The following is a 7,691-nucleotide window of genomic DNA, read 5'->3' as shown; positions in this document are numbered from 1 at the left end:
TATACAGGTAATAAATTTCCTTTATTTTCATTTAACAATAAATGTGTACCGTATTCTTCTTCATGGAAAAATAAGACATCCCCTGAAAATAAGACCTAGCGCATATTTGGGAGCAAAAATTAATATAAGACACTGTCTTATTTTTCGGGGAAACAGGTTAGCTATGTGTCTTTGAGCAAATTACTAAGTCTCTCTGAGCCCATCACACAGGGCGGCTGAGAGGTTTAAATGAGATGATATTTACCAAACACCAAGAGATGATTACTATATGATTGTCCTCCCTTACCCTTCCTTCCATTGCTCCCAATATGAAGCAAGATCTGGGCAGCCAGGGTGATGTGGTCCTAATCCACTGTCTACATACAAGCTGGGATCTTAATAGAGCCCAAATATATTTAAGACTTATTTTACCATGTGATTAATTTTACCCTGTGAGCAGATTCATGTGAAAGTTTTAATGTGATTCAAGTGTGGAACCATTTTTTGAGGACCACAAAGGTGAGTCCAATGAGACACTCTCACAATAGCTGCATGTCTCACACACACACACCATACACACACACACACACACACACACACACACACACACACACACACAGAGCAGCTGGCAGAGCCCACGCCCTGGTTAACGTGATGGGGCATTGCCAGCATGGGGCTTCACTGGCCAATGAGGACCCCATTGTCTAGGGTCAGGGAGGACTTGTGTCACCTGACTTCTGCTACAGTGGGTCCTGTCATGGTCTAGGTCTTAGCACCCCATGTTTTCTTTGCATTGTCTCATTTACTCCTCAGACAACCTGTGGATCAGGTGCTATCAGTGTCTCACCTTTATAGGTGAGAAAACGAATGCTCACGGAGGGCAAGAGACTTGTCCCAGCCGAAACCAGTTTGGCTCAATGGATAGAGCGTCGGCTTGGGGACTGAAAGGTCCCGGGTTCGATTCCGGTCAAGGGCATGTACCTTGGTTGCGGGCATATCCCCAGTGGGGGGTGTGCAAGAGGCAGCTGATCGATGACTCTCTCTCATCGATGTTTCTAACTCTCTATCTCTCTCCCTTCCTCTCTGTACAAAATCAATAAAATATATATTAAAAAAAAAAAAAAGAGACTTGTCCCAGGTCATTCTGCTGCTCAGTGATTGGGCCAGGACCCTGACCCAGGTCTCTATGAGCCTAGAGCCCTAGAGTCACCATTTCTACACAACTTTCATATCGAAACTGGAAAAATACACACCTTAGGAATCCGTCCTCTGTGTGTTTTTGGACCACCAACATGGCATCACCTGGGAGTTTGTTAGAAATGCAGAGTCTCAGGCCCGCCCCAGCTCTGCTGGATTAGGGCCCATGTTATTTTTGCATGCACCGTCACACCTGAGAAGCCCAGTTCTAGGTTAGATGTGGTCTGATTACTAGTGTCCAGCATGTTCATAGGAAAGAAAAGTGTTCACGGTCAAATGAGTTTAGGGAAGAGCAAGTTGAACAAAGCCAAACTGGCCTCCCTGTTACTGGATCTCTTGGTGCCTCTACCAAGGTGATGTGTACATTACAATGTGCTAATTGGGGGTGGAGTTTACAGTATTCCTCCAACTTATCTGACCTTAGAGACCTTTCTTTTCCTTCTCCGTTTTCTTTTTTAGGCAGCATGCAGAACTAGTGTACCAAATGCATAGCTTTGCGGAACGACGGAGTTGGACCAGCTGCCTCGGAGCACAGCTGTTGTAAATGAGGTTTCAAGAAGTCGTTTTGCCCAAGGTGGCAGGCAGCTGAGTCAGCTGGCGGCTGTGTGGGACTGCGTGGGACTGCGTGTCAGGCCTGCAGACGTTGTGTACTGTGTTCTTTCCAGGGCCTGGCTCTGGGAGGCCCAGAAAGTTAACTTTGATCCTGACCCATCGCCTCACAGTTATGAGGAAATAACCAAGCCCCGTGATGGAGCTCGGGGAGAGGAGGTTGGAGTCAAACAGGTTAACGAGCTCCGCTCCAGAGTCCAAACCGCAGGCCTGAGATCACAGAGCTAACAAGTATCCAAGCAAAGGAGGGAACACAGGTGCGTCTGGTCCCAGTGCTCGGGCTCCCTTTTTCCCTGGAGGCAGGGATCCTTCCAGTTTGGCAGCCACACCGGGCAGAGCCCAGATTGTGTGAAGGTTGAGTCCTGAAGAAGGAACCGGGCCTCCTGGCAAGCCCTCAACCGCAGGATTACAAAAAACAGTGAGTCACAACCCAGTGCTTGGGAGATAGCAAAGACAGCGTGCATGTGTGTGGGGGGGAGGGGGAGGGGGGGAGAAGGGGGTGCGAGAAGGGATGGGGATGGGAGGGGACATTTCTGGATTTCTAAAAGGGGGCAGGGATTGAGAGGTGCCTACCACTGTCTGAGGCTCTCCGTTGTGAAGGGCCTTCTCTGGATCTCAGAGGCAAGTCTTCCAGTTGATGCCAGTTTGGTGGTTGGGTAGAACAAGGCCATTTTCTTGTGGCAGAACAAGCCCTTTATCTGGGCATATCAGGGGCAGGGCCAGTGAGAACCAGTGAGGTCATGGAAGCATCCTCTTAATCATCCAAAAAACAACACACCAACATAAACCCTCAATGGTTCACCTCCTCTGGCTGCACCTGCCTCTCTTCGCTCTGGGCCTCCTCCTGGTTTCCCTTTGCTTGGATGTCCACGATTCTTCGGTGTGATCCTTGAGCCCATACTTGTAGGTACAGAGTGTGTGGAAGTCAGTCCACTGAGCCACAGTCGATGGAGGGAGCTTCTTTGGAGGAAGCAGGAGACAGAGAAAGTGCCCTCCCCAGTGCCAGGCGCTGAGCTTGGCACTTAGCATGGTATCTCATCTCCCAACAGAAAAATAGGCGAGCACTGTCTATCCCCCCTTTCACTGGTTAGGAAACTGAGTCGCCGAGGGCCAAGGAGTGTGCCAGAGGAAACTGAGGTATAAGCCCTCAGCTTGTGTGCTCTACCACACTCTTGGGCAGGGGAGGTCTTAGTCTGCGGAAGCAGACAGAGGGAAAGGAAATATCGGGGGGCCATCCAGCTCTGGCCTTCCCACGCTCGGCCCCTCAGACCTACCGTGGAACCATCGAAGGCGAGACTCTCAGACCAGATCCTAACTTAGTGAATCTGCATCTCCGGCTGGTTGCAGCTTGTTGAAGCTTGCCCAGTGATTCCAGTGCGGTCAAAGTTGAGAACCAACCTCCTTGCTTTCTAGATGGGGACACCGAGCCCCTGAAGGGGAACCATAACACCAGTAAGGAGCCCAGCAAAGGGGCTGTTTCTCCTCCAGCCAGGACTGGCCGCTAGGATCACCTTTCCCACGGAATAAGTGTGTAGCCTTGAGCGAGCCATTTAACCTCGGGATGAAAGACTTAAATATCTTTAAATTCTCTCAATGGTGTAGGTGTTCAAGAAACACTAGCCTGCTCCCTACCCCACCCCCTCCCCAAATCCAGCCCACTTTCTGCTATACAGAGATGGACAGAGAAGATTCTGAGCAAGGGTGGGACTGAGATTCTGACCATCCTTGAGCCTTAAGGACAAGGCAGGGCTTGGGATGCCCTGGCGGTGTTGCCTGTCCAGAGGGGTCCTGGGGAAGGACCCAGATGCCATAGGTTGACTAGTGAGAGGTGACTGGGGGAGCCAGCAGGGCGAAGGACACTGGGGTGAGACCGCTGCTTCTGATCAGACAGGCAGCCCAGAGTGAGTCCAGTCCCTCCTACCAGGAAATGCAGGTGGAGCCACCAGGTGGGCAGTGGCGCTTTGTCTTAAAGAGTCTGGCAAGGTACCCTCCAGGCAGGGACAGCTGAAAGGCAAGGTAAAGCATGCGCTTCCCCTCCTGCCCGGGCCTTGGCTGTATAAATAAACGATTAAAACCCTGTATAAATATCCTCAATTGTTCACGGTGCTTGCTGCCAGCTCAGTGGGATGGGGGTGGGGGGGGGCACTTTCACTTCCTTGGTCATCTGTTTCTTTGATATTTAGCTTGTTCCTAACAACCATTGTACGACTTTTGTCATTAAAAAAAAAAAAAAAAGAATAAATTTTGAAAATGCTAGTGTGAATATTTGCAAAACACCAGTTACCTGTGTGCTCACGTGGGACAATCAGTCATTTGGAGGAAGATTTCCAAATCGTAGCAGCCCAGGCACAATTTGGTGCCCCTCTCTTATGTGAGCTGTTTTAAATGACAGCTTCCTTCATCCTGGGGTTACCCTTCACTCTCCCAACAGGAAGCATCTAGGTCTAATCAGCTCTTCTCTCCCTACTGTTGCTTTGCCACTGGAAGCACCCCTGCCTTCTTCCCCGCGCATGCCCAGGTGCTCTGTCAGCCCCCATCACATCAGAGATGTCTTTTCACCTCTTGGTCCTCAATAGCAAGAAGACACATGCCTCAGGGTGCAGGATTACTTGTCCCCTTAGCAAAGGGTAGCTCAGTGCAGGAGGGGTAGCGGGAAGAGGCTCTAGAATATGAATGTGCTGGAGAAACATCACTGATTCATGCCCCAAGCCTGGCTGTGTCCAGGTGTAACATAGTGAGGAGACAGCAACAGGGAGCATTTCAAAATGAGAAGCTCTGAAAAGCAAAGCAGGGGCTGGCTAGGTGCCCAGGTTCCACTCCTCTGGGAAGTGCTCACCCTGATCCTGCTCCTTTGCCCAGCCTGACACACCAGGCATGGGAGTGCTGAGCAGAACTCTACTGTGGTATCACATCACATTAGCTTAGGGACAACCGTGGGGGCACTGGGCCTGCCATCCACTGAGTGGGCAGAGGTGCTAGAAGACGTGGGTCTGCTTAAGTCATGGGTGAGCTTGAGTCTAGTCTTAACATACACACTTTTCACACAATATGGTCCCCAAATGTAAGACAGTCAGCTCAATGCATGCTCAGCCTAAGTCACAGCGCCTGTCCCCATGCTGGTGTGGACACCGGCTGGTGGGATTTAATGAGAGAGAGTTTGTCAGTCTCCAGCATGGTACCTTATCTTTTTGTTGTTGTTTTTATCATATTTTTATTGATTTCAGAGAGAATCAATAAAAATATGAAGAGAGAGAAACATCAATGATGAACAAGAATCATTGATCAGCTGCCTCCTGTACCCTCCCTTCACACCCCCAATTGGAGGTTGAGCCTTTGACCTGGACATATGCCTGATTAGGAATTGAATGTGAGCTCCTGGTTCAAACATACTAGGTTGATGTTCAACCACTGAGCCAAGTCAGCCTGGCCAGCACAGTATGTTCTGAAAGAGAAGTCGAGGAGATTTTGACCTGCACACTCCTTCATTGTGCCTTGAATTTAGAGAAAGTACCTCCGAAGGGTGGGATCCCAGCTCCTGCTTCATTGGCTGCCAGCATTCCTTTGTTCTCTTCCCATCCAGCTCCAGATTCTGGTCCCCAGCTTTTGACACCACCTGAGGCCTTTGCCTGGGATGGAAGGCCAACTGCCCCATCACAGGGGCTCCCTGGAGTATCTGGGTTAGATCAGAGGCCACCAGAATTTGGGGGGTTCTTCCAATCCTGCCATGGCCACAAGGACTCGAGGGCCGGGTAGTTAATGGAAACGGTGTTGGCTTTCTCAGGGAACTCAGCTGGAAGGATTTGTGTTTAAGGGTGCCAATCCCTTCCTAGTCACAGGAATCTGAACTATGAAGACACTGGATGGGAGACAAGGCCCTGGGCTCGGAGACAGATAAGTGTTTCTCTGGAAAGGAATCTTGGCCTCCTGCAGACCTGGGAAGTGCCAGGGCTTAGCTCCTGCGTGAAGATTGCTGGCGCTGACAGCTGGGAGCCAGGGCTCTGAGGCAGCTTGTAGCGCAAGAGCCCAGGAGCCAGAGGTCCTGGTGCGGGAGGAGCCCTTCCAGCGCTGTTCTGCGTTCCGTAGATACCCACTGGCTGGCCCCTCTTATGGTGTCAGAGCCATTTCCCAAGCACCTGCCACGGTTATCAGCTCAGGCTGAGTGTTGCTGGAGTGCAGAGAGAGGGCAGAGGGAGAGAAGCAGCTGAGGGCTTCCGCCCTGGCAGCTCAGTGGCCCAGGGGAGCTCCGAGAGTCCTGGGACGCTGCGCATTCCCCACGGAGTTGTCTCCAGGCTGCTGTTCAGAGCACGCACTTGGGGTCTGGAAGGCTGAGACTCCAGTCCCATTCCTGCTAGATTTAGACTGAGGGCTGCGGACAACTCACACTGGACTTCTCTGAGCCTCAGTCTTCTCACCTGTCAATTAGGGATAATAAGACCATCCTCACGGGATTGTGGCAAGGCTACCCAAGAAAAGGGACAAAAGGCCAAAGGTGTGTCATAAAGTATGAGGCTGCTGGGATAGGCTGGGCCCCCTGATGGGGGGACAAAGAAGGACAGGTAAGGATCCCAGACAATGGAAAGGCTCTTTGCTTCCTTAATGATGTCTTTTGTTTCATTTCTAATAGTGATTTTGAGGAAAGGAGAGGAGCTCCCTGTGAGGAGAGAAAGGATCTAGAACACAGGGTGGTGGTGTAGGAAAGAAGGCCAAGAGGAGCTGTGACCCCTCCTCCTTGGGGACCATGGGGTCTGCCTACATATTTTTATTTCTCACATATCAGGCCAAGACTCCTTCAGTGCCTTGGAGTAGAGAATACCTCTTTGCCCAGTGCACCCCACACCTTGTCTCCACCTGTGCATTCCAAAGCTGGCGCCAGGCTGGATCACAGCAACCCAGTCTTAAATGGCACCCATGCTTCCCAGTGTCCATACCATAGGCCAGAACCAGACAGATGCTTCAATATAGGGCGTAATGAACAGCCCACTGTAGAAACACGGAAGGAAGTGGTAACTCTGGCTTGGGGAATGAAGGAAAGCTTCATCAGAAAGAAAGAGATGAACTAGCACTGAGAGATGGCTAAAGTATTGATAAAAGCCTGAGGGAATATTGTCAGCCAAGACTTGGAGGCAGGAATAAATGAGGGCTGGAAGCATTTTTTGGTAGATACGTCACATGGCCCCCTGACTCAGAGCCAATCACTTCCCTGTGCATGAGTTGAAGGAACGTGAACTTTGGAATCTAAAAGGTTTGATTGTATATGAACCAGGTGATCTTAGGTAAATTATTTAACCCCTCTAAGCTTCCATGTGTTTTTCATCTTACTACCTGCATTAGCCATCTCACAGGGTCCTCTGAGCTTCAGATGTGCTATCATGTAAAGCAGCTCACCAGTGCCTACTTGGCACACAGTAAGCAATAGCTAATGTCTCCTCCTATTTCACCTTCCCTACAATGCCAAGAAGCTGCTCTGCCCCCATCTCAACACCATCCTTCTCAGGAGTCTGGTGGGTTACTGAGATGTTCCAATTCCTCAGAAGCAAGCAGCACAGAGGGGGAAACTAGCTGTGGGCTAGGATGACATCACATGTACACATGATTTCCCCAATAAAAGGTGCCTTCAGACGGCATCAGGAGAGGAAGCTTCTAAGGAGAGCCAAGGGTGGAGCTGGGAACCAACAGGAAGAGGGGAAAGGGGAGAGAAGAAGGAGGGCCACATTGTTTTTCATTTGCACAACTTCCAGCTCTTTCATTGCCATTGACACGACAAAGCCAAACTTCTTGGCTCAGGCTTGATTTTTTTTTTTCCTTTAAAAAAAAATATATTGTATTTTATTGATTTTTTACAGAGAGGAAGGGAGAGAGATAGAGAGCCAGAAACATCGATGAGAGAGGAACATCGACCAGCCGCC

At 50.2% G+C, this 7,691-nt stretch overlaps 1 protein-coding gene across 1 annotated transcript in view; it reads left to right on the top strand.

Moving 5' to 3' along the window:
- The first annotated feature begins 2,017 nt into the window (after positions 1-2,017).
- The window catches only part of LCLAT1 (lysocardiolipin acyltransferase 1), a 158,042-nt gene continuing 152,368 nt past the window's right edge, over positions 2,018-7,691 (top strand). Inside the window, exon 1 of the mRNA XM_036434861.2 lies at positions 2,018-2,203. The gene's annotated coding sequence lies outside the window, so the exon portion shown is untranslated. The remainder of the gene's footprint in view (positions 2,204-7,691) is intronic.

The sequence above is a fragment of the Pipistrellus kuhlii genome, unplaced genomic scaffold, assembly GCF_014108245.1.
Source record: "Pipistrellus kuhlii isolate mPipKuh1 unplaced genomic scaffold, mPipKuh1.p scaffold_m20_p_13, whole genome shotgun sequence".
In the NCBI taxonomy this organism is placed as follows: Eukaryota; Metazoa; Chordata; class Mammalia; order Chiroptera; family Vespertilionidae; genus Pipistrellus; species Pipistrellus kuhlii.
Note: the sequence above shows the minus strand (reverse complement) of the source record. Positions and strands in the feature narration are given on the sequence as shown.